Consider the following 18,707-nt stretch of genomic DNA (forward strand, 5'->3'; position numbering starts at 1 on the left):
CTAGGCCGTTACCCCACCCAGTTGTTATTGTATTGCGTAATTTAAATAAGGTTCGTTTCCATTAAATATAATAATCAAAGTAAGAATTTATATGTAACATTAAAGATAAATATCTTATTAATTTATTTAAAGTCATACCATTGTTAAACTTGTGTATTTGTCAACGATGTAACTTATTATTGTTGTTCGCGCTTGCATCCTATTCATTCATTAAAATCCGCCATTTCGTATGACGTTCATTGGTAGGTATTTTTACTTTAACGGTCGTCACATGTCATTGACGTCACGACGGTTTTAGTATAAATAGCGGGGTCAAACGTAAACAAGTTTCACTTTCGAATACAGCTTAAGCGGAGAAAGATCAAAATTGAAAAGATACTTTAACTACTTCAGATTAATATTAACATTTTAAAAGGGTTTGAAAAGTCGTGAGATGCAGGTATGAATATTTGTATTATTGTTTGTATACGATATTTTGATATATGATTTTGTTATGACAATGATCATAATGATGAAACTGAAAGTAAAAGTACAGAAACTTTTATAACCTTTGTTTTCTTTGTTATACGGCATAACAATCCATCCCGACGTGGTTGTAGAAGTAGTTGTTGTTGTATAGAAAACTCGTTGATTTACGACAAACAAAACGTCGTCTTTTAACTTATACTTACCAATTAATATAAACACAGTTTGCAACATTGTTTTTATTTTGATAATTTAATCCAAAGTTTTCATGTTAGCAGGTGATTTTCTATACTTTACATGTAAACAAATGACCAAGGACCCTAAAAATCTCGCAAATCTGGGTGAATTGACAGTTTGACGTAATCAAAGAAAAGCCGCTTCCTGTCTAAAGGCATAACTTACTCAAGTAAACACGTTCAACGAATGCATAAGAAATGGTTTTAATTGTCGGAACAAAGTCAATTCTCTGCTCCCTAATGCATTTATTTTCTCTTTGAAGTTAGGTTATTCCATTGATTGCTAAAAGAAGGTGGTAACTATTGAGTTGATAGTTGCATTTAATATTCACAGTTGTATTCTTGTTGCGTCGACATTCAAAACAATGTTTACCAGTAATTATGGACCAAATCGGCAGAGTGACATTCACACATGTTAATCCCTTTTGTCAAAACACCGCAGACAGCAGTCTACACAATAGGTCAGTAGACAAGCTTTGCGTGTTTTCATAACGTCAAACACTTAAAATCCAGTTCCACCCAGATGTCTTCTTTAATCAGTTTACAGTACAATTACTGTTAAAATAATGACTCTACTAAAATACCGTAACGATAAAGATTCGGAGTGTATGATTTGAAATTATTTTGGAGGAAATATCAACTTATTCGCGATATCATTTTGTTAAAAAATACAAAAAAAACTTTTAACGGAAATCAACAAAATTCAATGTTCTCTGCGCTATAAAGTTTGTATCAAACAAATCGATACACGCACGCTTTGCAGGAGTATACCTTGTACATTGCAGCATAATTTTTGCACGCTTTTGTCGGGAAATATACATGATGAATGTATATTGGAAGCATTTGTAAACGTCGTGTTAACATTAAAAATCGTAGTGTGTTTCGGATTACTAATTATTATTCTTATTTGGAAATTTTACGGAACATTTATTCTTGTCTTATATGTGTTATGATTTAAATATTAATTTGTCAAATGTCTTATATTCATTCATATTGTAGATGTACCTGTGAATTAAAAAACATAATTTTTATACGTATTTATTTTCTATACAATTATCTTTTTTATACATGTACTACAGTATTTAAACAATTTATTATAACAATGTTTTTATTTTTTGGCATGCCCAGTAGCACACTGCTAACGCGGCGTTGCGGGGCGGTCACTGATAAGAACGGAAATTGTCTGCATTTACAGACTAGGCTAAAGTAATACACGCCACGTGAATTAGCGAACGCCGCGTAATGCGGAGCGTTTTATCGAGTTCACCTCTCTCTCAAAGCCGCGTGAACACTCACTAGCAGAAAAAAACACGCGGAGGGAGCGCGTTTTTTGGGGAAAACGCGTGGAGTGTACTGTATGTAGGTTATATTTGAAATCAGGGGTGTGATTTTTCCTCTTTTCAGCTGATTTCCTCCCTTTCAATGTTGAACTAATTTTACAAATAGTTATAAACTTTGCTTGATCTATGTAGAAACAAAGAGTTTAGCTGAACCTTGTAAGGGGGGTAGGGCATTTTCCTCCCCTGTGGTGGTTCTTAAATCACACCCCTGGAAATAAAATTGAGGTATAACACTCATCAGACAGAGCTTTTTCCTGTAACAATTTATTCTTTATTATTGGAAAAAATCTGGGGAACTTTTTATGCTCCCCATATATATATATGGGGAGCATATAGTTGCCAGTTTTTCCTTCCGCACTTCCATACTTCATTACGGTCACACTTTTGGTACAGTTTCTCATAGCACCTTCAATATTTTACCAATCTTTTTCATATTTGGCATGTAGATACCTTGCATGGACCTCTACCTTTTGATGACGTTTGAGGTCACTGGGGTCAAGGTCATCAAGGCTAAAAATAGACTTTTGTTACAGTTTCTCATAGCACCTTCAATACTTTACCGAGCTCTTTCATATTTGGCATGTAGATACATGTACCTTGCATGGACCTCTACCTTTTTTTGACGTTTGAGGTCACTGGGGTTAAGGTCACCAAGGTAATAATAGATTTTTCCGTCACACTTTTGTTACAGTTTCTCAAAGCACCTTCAATACTTTACTGATCTCTTTCATATTTGGCATGTAGGTACCTTGCATGGACCTCTACCTTTTGATGAGGTTTGAGGTCACTGGGGTCAAGGTCACTGAGGCTAATATAAGATTTTCTCAAGGTCCCACTTTTTTCCACACAATTAACCCATACATCGACAAAGCATGATTGGGGAGCATCCATCAGTTTTACTGATATCCTTGTTTTTATAAAATTTGCTTTGGGAAAGGGGCTGTTTGACACTTAGATATGCCAGAAAAAGGCCTGATATCGAACCTTATTATGCCACAACAACCTGAAATCATTCAAAATCTATGTATACTTGATCCTTATTTTGTCCACCATGAGTGACAGTAGAATCTCCATATAGGCAAAAGTCATGGAAAGTTGTCAAGTCAAGGATGAAAACTGGGCCCGATTATTGTATTTAAGATTTCAATATTGGCAATATATAAAGATTTGAATATGTACTGCTGAAGTCTACAAGAACTACTGTAATAAGTTTTGTACATCTGTTATGATTTGAGTTATATGAGCCCGGTTTTTCCGTCCAGCACTTTTTGGTTACATCATAAATAGCTTGATGTCCAACATTTCGTGAATTTTAGGCTGGTGTGTTTACCACAAATTTTTTGTTCAGTGCATGCTGAGTTTAAGGAATGCCTACGATTTAATAAATTGAAGAAAAAAATATTTTAATGCATTTTGCAAAAACAGACTATTTATATTGGTTTAAAGTCAATGATGTAACAGATTGGACGCCACATAGCAAACATGATTTGTATACGAAATTTTAAAATATTCTCGTTGAAATAAACGGCATTGATTCTTCATCACGGCGTTTCAACCTCATCGTTGTTTGTATAAAAACATTTGTAGACCCTTCACAAGTTATGTAAAAACAGTTTGAGATCTGAATTTAAGATGTAACATATTGCACACGAACTGTTACGTCACCATTCATAAAAAATAATGATTGTCTGACTGAAAATTGTATAGGTTTGTGCCTTTTTTTAAAGTTTTATATATCCAAGAAATAACCTTTATTGATAATATTGAAATTTATATTTTACATGTTTTTTTTAGATGTAACTAAAAAGTGCTGGACGGCAAAAATTGGCTCATATGTAATCAAACTAGGCAGAGTCTATAGTTATAATCCTCAACATTTGTTAAGCTCTAAAAGAAAATAATAAAAATACATGATTGAAAAATAGACAGGAGCTGCCTGGCAAGAGATCAGCTATGAACATTAAACTTATTTGTAATATCTATGAAGCACAGTGCAACAGCTTCCATTAAAGTGCTTCCAACAATAAATTAATAATGTTTTCAAAGATTATTTTACTGATCAATGCGAATCGTCTGTGTTGGAAGAGTTTTCTTAAATGTAAAATATTTTATTTATAGATAAATGCATTTGTGAGTTGCACAACAAAGAAAAAGGTGCTAGGTCCATTTAATTTACAGATGTTGCTAGAAGTGTTCGTTCTTACTAAGTTAATCGAATTGCTTTCATGCTATTTCTGATTTTTCTTTTTACAAAATGCCAAAACAACAAAGTCATCCTTGTCATTACACTACCCAATAAAGGACCAGTGCTCACGCTGCTGCCAGACATTATCGCCATTGGCGATTATTTAATCCAACTGGCTATTATTTCTTAAAAATATATGTACATCAAAAATAAATTTGCCTCTACAAGTTTTCCGGCGAATGCGAAACGCCTGTTAATCGGGCTATCAAGCAGGAAAAATGGATAATGAGATTACCTGTGTACACACTCGACCCTGTGTATTGTCATACACGCATCAATAACTTCTGTGACATCGTGGCCAAGAGCGTTTTTCTGAATCGGTGTCTGACAGAAGTGATATATTTCGGAAAAAAATGTCTTTTACCTCCCAGTGCTTTACCAATTATCGGTAACTGTTAGATTTTCGTTATTTTTTCGCCAATTATTATTTAAGCGTCATTACTTAAAATCGCCGCGAATATTGTATAGTAATAAATTAGTATTTTCACGCTGTTTTTTTCTGCAATTAGATTACATTGAACATTTCTTGATTAAATCAGCATCAACTAATTATCCCCGTCATTACCGCTATTTGTCGTCTGCTTCAACATTTCTTGATGTGTGATAATGATTTCCATTTTTTTTTTTATGATTTTGTTTTCGTTGCTCAAATGATACGTAATTGCTTTAAAGTCAGCAGGCGCTAATTGTTGTCTGCTTTAATGTTTCTTTGTAATAAAGAAACCGATTTTGTCAATTTTCGATAATTCATGTGTTTTTGTTGCTCAAAATACTAATTATTGTTAAAAACATTTGACACTTCTCAAAGGTAAGTAGTATAAAAATTTGAGTTTTGCAATGTTGCAATTATTCACGTTTTTGCTACTTTCTGAAAACCGTACGCATGTTTAATTATGTATAACAATTTAAAACAATATTTCAACCCATATTGATTGTGTATTCGCAAGGTTACGGATTTTTATTTTCTGCAGTCAAACGATATGCATATTTTATTTCATGTGCAAAAGAGGTATCTTGACATGTTTTGGGACAGTCGTTTTCGGATACGGTACGGTTTGTCGATTTTAATTTACTTTCGGCGTTCTTTATAACATTTTTATAGAATGATGAATACAAATGCGGTGTTACGGATGGTCTGGTTGACAATATTTTGTATTGTACTAACCAGAACTTGCACCTAGACAGACTTTAAAAATTTAACAATTTGAAAGGGCAGTTTTCTTATTTTATTAAAAGTACTTTAATATAAGTATTCATCTTTTTGTTTTAAAGTATATATGTATGTAACTGTAGCGGATGTCTGGTTTGTTAAGTCACACCCACAACCTTGATTGTATTCTTTATTGTAAAGCCATGATAATATTTTTATAAGAAAATGACACTGATATTATGCTTGTTTTTAAGTATATATTAGAACTTAAATCCAATAGATATACATTTGATAACACATAGACAAAATGAGATTCATTGTTTTTTAGCTCATCTATTTTTTGAAAAAAAATGATGAGCTATTGTCATCACCTTGGCGTCGGCGTTGGCGTCCGGTTAAGTTTTGCGTTTAGGTCCAATTTTCTCAGAAAGTATCAATGCTATTGCATTCAAACTTGGTACACTTACTTACTATCATGCGGGGACTGGGCAGGCAAAGTTAGATAACTCTGGCGTGCATTTTGACATAATTATGTGCCCTTTTTATACTTAGAAAATTGAAAATTTTGGTAAAGTTTTGTGTTTAGGTCCATTTTATTCCTTAAGTATCAAAGCTATTGCTTTCATACTTGAAACACTTACTAACTATCATAAGGGGACTGTGCAGGCAAAGTAATGTAACTCTGACTGGCATTTTGACAGAATTATGGGCCCTTTTTATACTTAGAAAATTGAAAATTTGGTTATGTTTTGTGTTAAGTTCCACTTTATTCCTACAGTATCAAAGCTATTGCTTTCATACTTGCAACACTTATTAACTATCGTAAGGGGACTGTGCAGGCAAAGTTATGTAACTCTGACTGGCATTTGGACAGAATTATGGGCCCTTTATACTTAGAAAGTTGAAAGTTTGGTTAAGTTTTGTGTTTTGGTCCACTTTACCCCTAAAGTATCATAGATATTGCTTTCATACTTGGAACATTCGCAAACTGTCATAAGGGTACAGTAAAAGGACAAGTTGCATAACTCTGGATGTCATTTTTACGGAATTATGGCCCTTTTTTGACTTAGTAACTTTGAATATATGGTTAAATTTTGTGTTTCGATCCACTTTACTTCTTAAGTATCAAGGCTATTGCTTTCAAACTTCAAATACTTTCATGCTATCATGAGGTTACTTTACCTGGCAAGTTGAATTTTACCTTGACCTTTGAATGACCTTGACTCTCAAGGTCAAATTATCAAATTTTGCTAAAATTGCCATAACTTCTTTATTTATGATTAGATTTGATTGATACTTTGACAAAACTACTCTTACCTGACATACCACAATAGACTCCACCCAAACCATCGCCCATGCCCCCCCCTTCCCCCCCCCCCCCCCTATTTTTTTTTTTTTTAAGATCTCACAAATGACCACCACACCCTCACACTATACCCCCCCCCCCCCCCCCCACCCCCTCCCCAATTTTTTTTTTTTTAAACGGTTAAAAAACAAAACTATTTATTTTGATTATTTTATTTGAAATACCGTCCAACCATCGCACCCAAGAATCCCCCCCCCCACACCCCCCCTCCCCCCTCCCCCCACCCCCACCCGAATCCCCCCCCCCCAATTTTTTTTTTTTTTGTAAGATCATCTCACAAATTACCACCACACCCTCACACTATACCCCCCACCTCACCCCCCCCCCCAATTTTTTTTTTGAAACTGTTAAAAAACACAAATATTTATTTTTATTATTTTATCTTTAAAATACCCTCCATCCATCGCACCCAAGAATCCCCACCCCCACCCCCCCCACCCCCCCCACCACCCCCCCACCACCCCCCCCACCCCCCGATTTTTTTTTTTTCCTTTTTTTTGCATTTTTGGAACATAATGTAATAAATGTCCACACCCCCCACACAATGCACCCCTCTTCACTCCACCCCTCCCTCCTTTGTGATTGAAAATGAGAGTCCCTAAAAAGAAAATAGATGAGCAGTCTGCACCCGCAATGCGGTGCTCTTGTTTCTTTTTGCCTTCAGTACCATTTTGCGGAAAAGTCCGCGTCTGTTTTGGCTATTATTTTTTTAAGGAAAAAATGATGGCTGTTATTTTCTGAAGGCCAGTGTGAGCACTGAAGGACACAAAAAAGTCTCACCCTAATATTGTAACTGCTACCAAAACATTTTTATATAGGTTTGTATGGCTGAGTGAATATAAAGAATCTCTTATTAATAAAAGATTTCATTAAAAGCAAATACACTAAACTCATGCAAATAAGTTTGACCTTAAAAAAAAAAATTGTAATAATATTTGTAATTACGAGTGCTAAGTATTGAAGCCTGTAATTGTAAGGCTGCTCTACATAATCAGGGTATAGCCATCTATAGACACTTATCCAATTTGTTTTGTTAAAGATAATTAATAAACTTGGCAAATGGTTGTGAGAAATCTATTATAGATATAAGTACTCTGCTTAATGGTATTCCCAAGGGCACACTAGTTAATGACATTTTTTGCTTAAGTTGGCACGATGTCATTTGAGATGAAAATTCTGATAACTAGATATTTTTATTCAGTTTTAAACTGATGATTTAACACTGTTGTGGAATGCCTGAAAATCGTCCAATAGGCAAAATGGATATTTGATCGTGGTTCAAGAATGTTTGACTTGATTTTAGCACATGGATATGCGATCGTTACCATAGTGGGTGTGTATCTGTGAAATAATCTGAAGTGCCAACTTGTTGATTTTGATTGCAAACAATTTGAATTTTGTTGATTTTGACGGAATACAAGTTGAGTTTAATTTAACAGGAACTTACAGGAAAAGCGAAAAAGACAGTAGGGCTTATTTTGTTGGCTTGTTGTTGGTAGTTTAATTTGGCAATCTTAGTAATTAATGTTCATATAAAGGTTTGAATAGTATATGTGAATGATTGAATAAATAATGTTATCAATATGTTTCAGAATATAAACAAGTTTTAATTGACTGTGATCATTTCTAGTCAGCTGGTATTGCATAGTCATTTTACCTTTTATGAAATTTGTTAAATATGTTGATTGAAAATATTTTGCAAAAATATTTGAACTGTGCAAGGTTTGTGTGTGTTACTTAGTAGCTACTAAAGTTTTAAATATATTGTTCACATAAAATAAAATAGGTAAATACTTCACAGTATACTGCAGGGCTTTTTATGTCCCCCACTATAGTAGTGGGGGACATATTTTTTTTGCCCTGTCTGTTGGTTGGTCTGTTGGTTGGTTGGTTGGTTTGCGCCAACTTTAACATTTTGCAATAACTTTGCTATATTGAAGATAGCAACTTGATATATTTGGCATGCATGTGTATCTCATGAAGCTGCACATTTTGAGTGGTGAAAGGTCAAGGTCAAGGTCATCCTTCAAGGTCAGAGGTCAAATATATGTGGCCAAATTCGCTCATTTTATGAATACTTTTGCAATATTGAAGATAGCAACTTGATATTTGGCATGCATGTGTATCTCATGGAGCTGCACTTTTTGAGTGGTGAAAGGTCAAGGTCATCCTTCAAGGTCAGAGGTCAAATATATGTGGCTCAAATCGCTTATTTTATGATTACTTTTGCAATATTGAAGATAGCTACTTGATATTTGGCATGCATGTGTATCTCATGGAGCTGCACAGTTTGAGTGGTGAAAGGTCAAGGTCAAGGTCATCCTTCAAGGTCAGAGGTCAAATATATATGGCCCAAATAGCTTATTGTATGAATACTTTTGCAATATTGAAGATAGCAACTTGATATTTGGCATGCATGTGTATCTCATGGAGCTGCACATTTTCAGTGGTGAAAGGTCAAGGTCATCTTTTAAGGTCAAATATATGGGTCAAAATTGCGCATGTAATGTCACTTCTGCAATATTGAAGCTAGCAATTTTATATTTGAAATGCGTGTGTATCTCAAGACGCTGCACATTTTGAGTGGTGAAGGGTCAAGGTCAAGGTCATCCTACAAGGTCAAACGTCATATAGGGGGACATTGTGTTTCACAAACACATCTTGTTTTTCCTTCTTTAGCTAGCAAAATAAGATATAGCTCCTTACCAAAGTGTGGAATGGAGCTATGCTGGTCGTTTATATGGAATGAGATCATTTTTGCAAGTCTTCGCTTGTATCATTTAATGGGTTAGGTACATGTAGCTTAATGCTGTTTTCATATCAGTATCATGTTAAGATAAATATGATATTGATAATAGTGGAATTTGTTTTCACGTTGCTTTCAGGATGACAATGACTTTTGTTAATCATACAATTATAATGAGTATATGATTTCAATAATAGGCTTATTGCACGTCATTGGTTGATTATAGGGTTTGAACGAAGTGGTGGTTGTTTTCATGACTGTACAAGATAAATGTGAATCATAGTTATGATGATAATGATGGTAATGAGGGTTTGAAGGTTTTGATATCGCTGTCTTGTTTTTATGCCCCCGGATCGAAAGATTGGGGGTATATTGTTTTGGCCTGTCTGTCATTGTATGTGTCAGTGTGTGTGTGTGTGTGTCCCAAAACTTTAACCAAAACTTTAACCTTCTTCATAACTTTTGCAATATTGAACATAGCAACTTGATATTTGGCATGCATGTGAACAGTACAGCCAAAGCGGAACAAACGTATTTTGCGATCCGCGGCAGCAAGGCGAAACGAGTCGATGCCGCGTCAGTCGTTGAAGCCGCGTCAGTATGCGGTCGCATTTCGCCGCGAAACTTTGCATCTGTCCGCCGAGGCATGTTTGCGATCTGCGACATGATGCAGAGTCGATGCGCATCATGAATTAAAAAATTATTTTAAAATGATTAGTTACATGTAGTTAACAAATTTTGAAAGAACAATTATAATAATAATTAAAATCATAATAAATTTATTGTGCGCGGATTGAATTAGCATATACATGTAAGCATAGTTAATGTGTCTGGCCAATTAAATTTGTTTCCCGCCCGTAGTGTATGTATTTCACACATAAACAAGGTCACGTAATTATGTTTTCACACATACAAGTGGTCAAGGCTCCAGCATATGGTGGATTTATAAATTAATTGCATGTTGATTTTGCTTTTATATTTAAGCTGAGAAAATTAGCAGTTTGAAGCCACATCAATAATCGAGACGGTGACGACGTATTTGTTGTTTTGTTAATTATCAGCTCATTATAACTATTGTTTGAATATGCGTATATAAACTCGTTTTATTTTGTTCATATTATACAGTTAATATCGCTACTAATTACCCGAAAATACGGTACATTCCAGTTTTAAAGCAAATGCTGGTAAATATTTAAGATACACAAACATTCTTGATATTTCCTTAAGTATCAAATACATTTTGGCATTCGTTACTATTTATAGAGATGATGAAATAACGTCTAATCGGGGCGTTTTTTTCCCCACTGAACACGCGATTTACGCCTGACGTGATGTTCATGTATTTATACAACACAAAATACACCCAAACTTTCCAAACGACGTTCTACATGTCTGCATAATTTTCGCGCGCTTTTTATGAAACAAAGGATATTTTAGCACAGTTTTTTGACGCTAGAATTTGCCAAAGGTCTCGTTAGCATTATAATTCGCAAGTGTGTTTCGGATTACAAATTTAATAATGATAATCTAACGAAACATAAACAGTTGCGCGTAATTAATTCTACGCTACACATACATGTATGTACATGTAGGTGGATATCTTTTCACTCGATCCGCCACGTACGTATGCGGCGGACTTACTCTGCGAAAGTATGCGAGGTTAATACAGACTCGGCATCGTTGCGCAGATCAATGCCGAGTGCCACGGCAATACGCCCGGTGAACACACGATTCGGCCGCCGCGTATTAATAATCTGGCTGTGGCGTAGCCGCGGATTATGTTTGTACCGCGTTGGCTGTACTGTATCTTACGGAGCTGCACATTTTGAGTGGTAAAAGGTCAAGGTCATCCTTTAAGGTCAAAGGTAAAAAAAAATTAAAAACTTAACCAAAACTTTAACCTTCTTCATAAGTTTTGCAATATTGAACGTAGCAACTTGATATTTGGCATGCATGTGTATCTCATGGAGCTGCACATTTTGAGTGGTGAAAGGTCAAGGTCATCCTTCAAGGTCAAAGGTAAAAAAAATTAATCAAAGCGGCGCATGAGGGGGCATTGTGTTTCTGACAAACACATCTCTTGTTATTCTACTGATATTAATGGTGATGGTGATTATGCTTCTGTTACTGCTGCTGATAATGATGATGTAAATGATATTACTAAGAACATGATGATGAAAATGCTATTGCTTATGATAATGCCACCACCATGATGATCATGATGACGGCAATGACAGTGATTATAATAATGTTGCCGATGGTAATTGTACTGTTGTTAATCATCCCCTGCCATAGGTGGAGGGATATTGTTTTGGCGTTGTCCGTCCTTCCGTCCGTCCATCTTTCCGTCCTTCTGTCAGTCCGTCCGGCACTTTTGTGTCCGGAGCCATATCTTTGAAAAGCTTTGACGGATTTCATTGAAACTTGGTATGAGTATATAAATGGATAAGAGAATGATGCACGTTGGCGTTATCCATCAGTCCAGAAATATTTGTGTCCAGAAGTATATTGGCGGGGGATATCAATTCAATAAATTTGCTTGTTCTTCAGATGATAATGCTGATATTGATCATGTTGATGCTGCTGTTACTGCTGCTGTTGCCTGATTATCATGCTAATCCTGTTTAGTACATTAAACATCAGTGTAGAACCGAGGACAACCTTTCAACCGTTCAATTAATTAAGAAATGTTAAGTCTATAGTAAACTCAGGCAATCCTGCTTTGGAATATTGTATCCTGGAGTATAATGATATCTTGATATTGAAACAGAATTGAGAAATGTCAAATGCATTTATATCCATGATCTTTTAATGTGAATCCCACAACAAATATTGATACTTCATTCACTTTGGACAGGTATTGGAGAGACAAAAACCAGTGAATTAAGTGGACAGGGTAGATAAAGACCCAGAAGATTACTGATTATTGAAATAACAATTGAACTCCTGATATATACTCACTACAGTATAGTCAGGCAGGCAGCATATTGAGTTCGTGCTGCCACACAGACCACTTTCACACAAATTGTTTTGAAAAAAATATAGAATACATTTTCCATACACTAAAATGCATTACTAATGCATATTTATTCTTCCATGCACTGTAAACCCTAAATATGATCAATAACTTGTTTATCTACTATTACTCAGTAATGTCATCATCATTGTAAACTCATGACTTGCAGATAAACCACATTGCTTTGGCATGTGGTCCAGCAGGCTCTTTCTATTTAATTTCAGTTGAAGTTCCTGTACTAAATTAGTGATTTTGTAATTAATTAAAGAGGCCTTTTCACGTTTTGGTAAATTGACAAAATAATTAAAAAAAGTTTCACAATCGCAAATTTTCGTTGTAGTTATGATCGATATTTGTGAGGAAACATGATATTGAGCATTTACCATGCTCTAAAATATCCATTATTTGCATCTTTTGACAATAGAAAAGCCTGAAAAGTATAAAGCGTTAAAACGCAAATCAATTGAAAGTTTTGGAGAGTTCTGTTGTTATCGTTATACATGTATTTTGTGACACTAAAAGGATTGCTTATATAAACTATAAAATACACCAATCATTAAATGAGTACAGATGGCCGAGTGGTTTAGGTGCTAGACTTTTACTACAAGGGTAAGTGGTTTGAGCCCTGTTAAGGATTGCTTTTATTAGCTCATCTATTTTTTGAAAAAAAATTATGAGCTATTGTCATCACCTTGGCGTCGGCGTCTGCGTCGGCGTCCGGTTAAGTTTTGCGTTTAGGTCCACTTTTCTCAGAAAGTATCAATGCTATTGCATTCAAACTTGGTACACTTACTTACTATCATGAGGGGACTGGGCAGGCAAAGTTAGATAACTCTGGCGTGCATTTTGACTGAATTATGTGCCCTTTTTATACTTAGAAAATTGAAAATTTTGGTTAAGTTTTGCGTTTAGGTCCACTTTTTTCAGAAAGTATCAATGCTATTGCATTCAAACTTGGTACACTTACTTACTATCATGAGGGGACTGGGCACGCAAAGTTAGATAACTCTGGCGTGCATTTTGACAGAATTATGTGCCCTTTTTATACTTAGAAAATTGAAAATTTTGGTTAAGTTTTGTGTTAAGGTCCATTTTATTCCTTAAGTATCAAAGCTATTGCTTTCATACTTGCAACACTTACTAACTACCGTAAGGGGACTGTGCAGGCAAAGTTATGTAACTCTGACTGGCATTTGGACGGAATTATGGGCCCTTTATACTTAGAAAATTGAAAGTTTGGTTAAGTTTTGTGTTTTGGTCCACTTTACCCCTAAAGTATCATAGATATTGCTATCATACTTGGAACACTCGCAAACTATCATAAGGGTACAGTAAAAGGACAAGTTGCATAACTCTGGATGTCATTTTTACGGAATTATGGCCCTTTTTTGACTTAGTAACTTTGAATATATGGTTAAATTTTGTGTTTCGATCCACTTTACTTCTTAAGTATCAAGGCTATTGCTTTCAAACTTCAAATACTTTCATGCTATCATGAGGTTATTGTACCTGGCAAGTTGAATTTTACCTTGACCTTTGAATGACCTTGACTCTCAAGGTCAAATTATTAAATTTCTCTAAAATTGCCATAACTTCTTTATTTATGATTAGATTTGATTGATACTTTGACAAAACTACTCTTACCTGACATACCACAATAGACTCCACCCAAACCATCGCCCGTGCCCCCCCCCCCCCCCAACCCCCCCTCCCCCCCCCCCTTTTTTTTTTTTTTTTTTTTTTTTTTTTTTAAGATCATCTCACAAATGACCACCACACCCTCACACTATACCCCCCCCCCCCACCCCACCCCCCTCCCCAATTTTTTTTTAAACGGTTAAAAAACAAAACTATTTATTTTGATTATTTTATGTTTGAAATACCGTCCATCCATCGCACCCAAGAATCCCCCCCCCCACCCCCCCTCCCCCCACCCGAATCCCCCCCCCCCCCCCCCTATTTTTTTTTTTTTTTTTTTTTTTAAGATCATCTCACAAATTACCACCACACCCTCACACTATACCCCCCCACCTCACCCCCCCCCCCCATTTTTTTTTATGAAACGGTTAAAAAACACAAATATTTATTTTTATTATTTTATGTTTGAAATACCGTCAAACCATCGCACCCAAGAATCCCCCCCCCCCCACCCCCCCCACCCCCCCCCACCCTCCCCCCCCACCCCCGATTTTTTTTTCCTTTTTTTTCGCATTTTTGGAAGAAAATGTAATAAATGTCCACACCCCCACACAATGCACCGCTCTTCACTCCACCCCTCCCTCCTTTGTGATTGAAAATAAGAGTCCCTTCACCTTTAAAAAGAAAATAGATGAGCGGTCTGCACCCGCAAGGCGGTGCTCTTGTGTTTCATTAAGTTTTTTCCTGTTTGTTTTTGCTGCAGCTATTTACTTTCAATGTTGACATTTAACATATTAAAAGCATTTAATGTCAAACTTCAATACATGCCAACATCTGTGAAAAGGTCCCTTTAAGGTGACCATGTTTTTTTCTCAATAGAAAAAAACCCCATACTAAACATAACAAGGTCATAAATAAGACACACTCAAAACATATAAACATGCTTGATATACATGAACATCTGGACTCAGACGCCTTTAATTAAAAAACAATTATACAAGTCATGTATCATGAACAAGTTGAAATAACCTTAATGAAGTTTGTAAATCAGTGAGTTTGTTCTTATAATACTGTGACAGAAGCAATTTCATTGAAGTAATGATGTGTTTGTATATAGCGGCTATTTATGCCAGATGTTTAATCATTACAGTATGAGTGGGCAATATTTTAGTTAGGATTTATCAAGAGTTTGTGCAAGAAATCAAAAACTGCGAAAGTGATTTTGTACAAACTCAGATATTGAAGTGTTTGAATATTAATCTCTTGTTATCTAAAGCATCATGCTTTATATTAAAAATACAGGTTATTTATGATTTAAGGATTTCTTTTATCTTAAATAACTTGTTTATACTTAAATTTCTAAAGCCCTGAAGTAATGTTATCTCTTAGTTTTTAATTGTTTGCATAAAAGAGATCCATATAGGACACAATTGATTTTCTCTGTATTAACAAATGATAATTTTGCCTTGCTCTTGGTAAGCCTTGCCCAATTCATGTGCTTAAAATGCTGTCCCAGATTAGCCTGTGCAATCTGCCCATGCTAATCAGAGATAACACGTTCTGCCTAAACTGGACTTTAGCATAAGAAGAGACCTCATTTAATAAAAAAAAACATTAAAGCCGAAGTGTAGTCCTTGATGAACCTATGTGGAATGCACAGGCTAGTCTTGGACAACACTGTACATGCATGAACCTATGTGGAATGCACAGGCTAGTCTTGGACGACACTGTTCATGCATGAACCTATGTGGAATGCACAGGCTAGTCTTGGACGACACTGTACATGCATGAACCTATGTGGAATGCACAGGCTAGTCTTGGACAACACTGTACATGCATGAACCTATGTGGAATGCACAGGCTAGTCTTGGACGACACTGTACATGCATGAACCTATGTGGAATGCACAGGCTAGTCTTGGACGACACTGTACATGCATGAACCTATGTGGAATGCACAGGCTAGTCTTGGACAACACTGTACATGCATGAACCTATGTGGAATGCACAGGCTAGTCTTGGACGACACTGTACATGCATGAACCTATGTGGAATGCACAGGCTAGTCTTGGACGACACTGTACATGCATGAACCTATGTGGAATGCACAGGCTAGTCTTGGACAACACTGTACATGCATGAACCTATGTGGAATGCACAGGCTAGTCTTGGACAACACTGTACATGCATGAACCTATGTGGAATGCACAGGCTAGTCTTGGACAACACTGTACATGCATGAACCTATGTGGAATGCACAGGCTAGTCTTGGACGACACTGTACATGCATGAACCTATGTGGAATGCACAGGCTAGTCTTGGACAACACTGTACATGCATGAACCTATGTGGAATGCACAGGCTAGTCTTGGACAACACTGTACATGCATGAACCTACGTGGAATGCACAGGCTAGTCTTGGACAACACTGTACATGCATGAACCTATGTGGAATGCACAGGCTAGTCTTGGACAACACTGTACATGCATGAACCTATGTGGAATGCACAGGCTAGTCTTGGACGACACTGTACATGCATGAACCTATGTGGAATGCACAGGCTAGTCTTGGACGACACTGTACATGCATGAACCTATGTGGAATGCACAGGCTAGTCTTGGACAACACTGTACATGCATGAACCTATGTGGAATGCACAGGCTAGTCTTGGACAACACTGTACATGCATGAACCTATGTGGAATGCACAGGCTAGTCTTGGACGACACTGTACATGCATGAACCTATGTGGAATGCACAGGCTAGTCTTGGACAACACTGTACATGCATGAACCTATGTGGAATGCACAGGCTAGTCTTGGACAACACTGTACATGCATGAACCTATGTGGAATGCACAGGCTAGTCTTGGACGACACTGTACATGCATGAACCTATGTGGAATGCACAGGCTAGTCTTGGACAACACTGTACATGCATGAACCTATGTGGAATGCACAGGCTAGTCTTGGACGACACTGTACATGCATGAACCTATGTGGAATGCACAGGCTAGTCTTGGACAACACTGTACATGCATGAACCTATGTGGAATGCACAGGCTAGTCTTGGACGACACTGTACATGCATGAACCTATGTGGAATGCACAGGCTAGTCTTGGACAACACTGTACATGCATGAACCTATGTGGAATGCACAGGCTAGTCTTGGACAACACTGTTCATGCATTAAGCCCTGTTTCCACAGACCAAGGCTCCAGTGAACAAAAATGCAATGAAAATTCACCCAGTGCATCCAGTTATACATAGCAAATAATGGTGTCTTGGGTTTGATCAATTAATCTGTGTTTACTGTTTAATGAAAAAGGACCAAGAGTTGGGTAGTAATGCAATATTTGCACATACAATTTTACCAAGTGTCCTTTGAGAGCAACTAAGGTATGGCATATGTTTTTTTAAAGCTATATATGATCATTCATCATAATTGACTACTTGTACATTTAATTTATTCCATTTTTAAGCTTAGTGTCTTGTTCTTATTTTGAATAAACTAATTAACTTTATCAAGTACCACTCTTCTATTGTTCACATCATATCAGTCAATAAATGACAACTAATTCATCAATTTTTAAGGTATGTTGATCGGACTACATTTGGTAAACCTCCTCAAATACATACTATCAAGACTTCAATTGAAAAACAAATAATGCCAAAGTGTTGATCATTCTGTGTTGTAGTTATTTAAATAAAAAGTGTGAAATATCAATGAAAGTAGTATGGAGAAACTAATGTGTTGTTATTTTAGGGAATGAAGTGATTGTTGTGTGATTTAAATTTTGATGTACAAAAGGTCCATGATGTAATTGTTTCAGGAAAGTGAGATTTATCTTCAGGAATACATGTATGTTGCCACTGGCATGTTATTGTTAAATGTTAATTTCAAGGACTGCATGTATCTGAATGTCAGCTAATAAAAAAAACACATCAATCACAGTGATATAATCTTAAACAATAAATTTTATAAGCAGACATTTAAAAATTGACTAGAAAAGTTTTATTTGTGGTTGAAACTATGGCTAAATCTTTAATAATACTGATACGGAAACTACATCAGCTGTGAGCACGGACTCTGGGCATCGTTTGTGTCACTATACTTATAGTTAGTGATGAGTGTCACTATACTTATAGTTAGTGATGAGTGTCACTATACTTATAGTTAGTGATGAGTGCCACTATACTTAAAGTTAGTGATGAGTGTCACTATACTTATAGTAAGTGATGAGTGTCACTATACTTATTGTTAGTGATGAGTGTCACAATACTTATAGTTCGTGATGAGTGTCACTATACTTATAGTTAGTGATGAGTGTCACTATACTTATAGTTAGTGATGTGTGTCACTATATTAATAATAAGTGATGCGTGTCACTATACTTATAGTTAGTGATGAGTGTCACTATACTTATAGTTAGTGATGAGTGTCACTATACTTATAGTTAGTGATGAGTGTCATTATACTTATAGTTAGTGATGAGTGTCACTATA

General features: G+C 36.0%; 1 protein-coding gene across 4 annotated transcripts in view; it reads left to right on the plus strand.

Annotated features, from left to right (window-relative positions):
* LOC127841809 (probable tRNA(His) guanylyltransferase) overlaps positions 1-18,707 on the plus strand; it is a 59,954-nt gene that overhangs the window by 13,091 nt on the left and 28,156 nt on the right. The window contains exon 2 of one of the 4 annotated variants that reach the window (XM_052370904.1): positions 5,294-5,334. The exons of 2 other annotated variants lie outside the window; for them this stretch is intronic. The gene's annotated coding sequence lies outside the window, so the exon portion shown is untranslated. Of the gene's footprint in view, positions 1-321; positions 440-5,293; positions 5,335-18,707 lie in introns of those variants that run through there. One more of the 4 variants, XM_052370895.1, reaches the window with a different exon arrangement.

Source organism: Dreissena polymorpha, chromosome 8 (genome assembly GCF_020536995.1).
Source record: "Dreissena polymorpha isolate Duluth1 chromosome 8, UMN_Dpol_1.0, whole genome shotgun sequence".
Lineage (NCBI taxonomy): Eukaryota > Metazoa > Mollusca > Bivalvia > Myida > Dreissenidae > Dreissena > Dreissena polymorpha.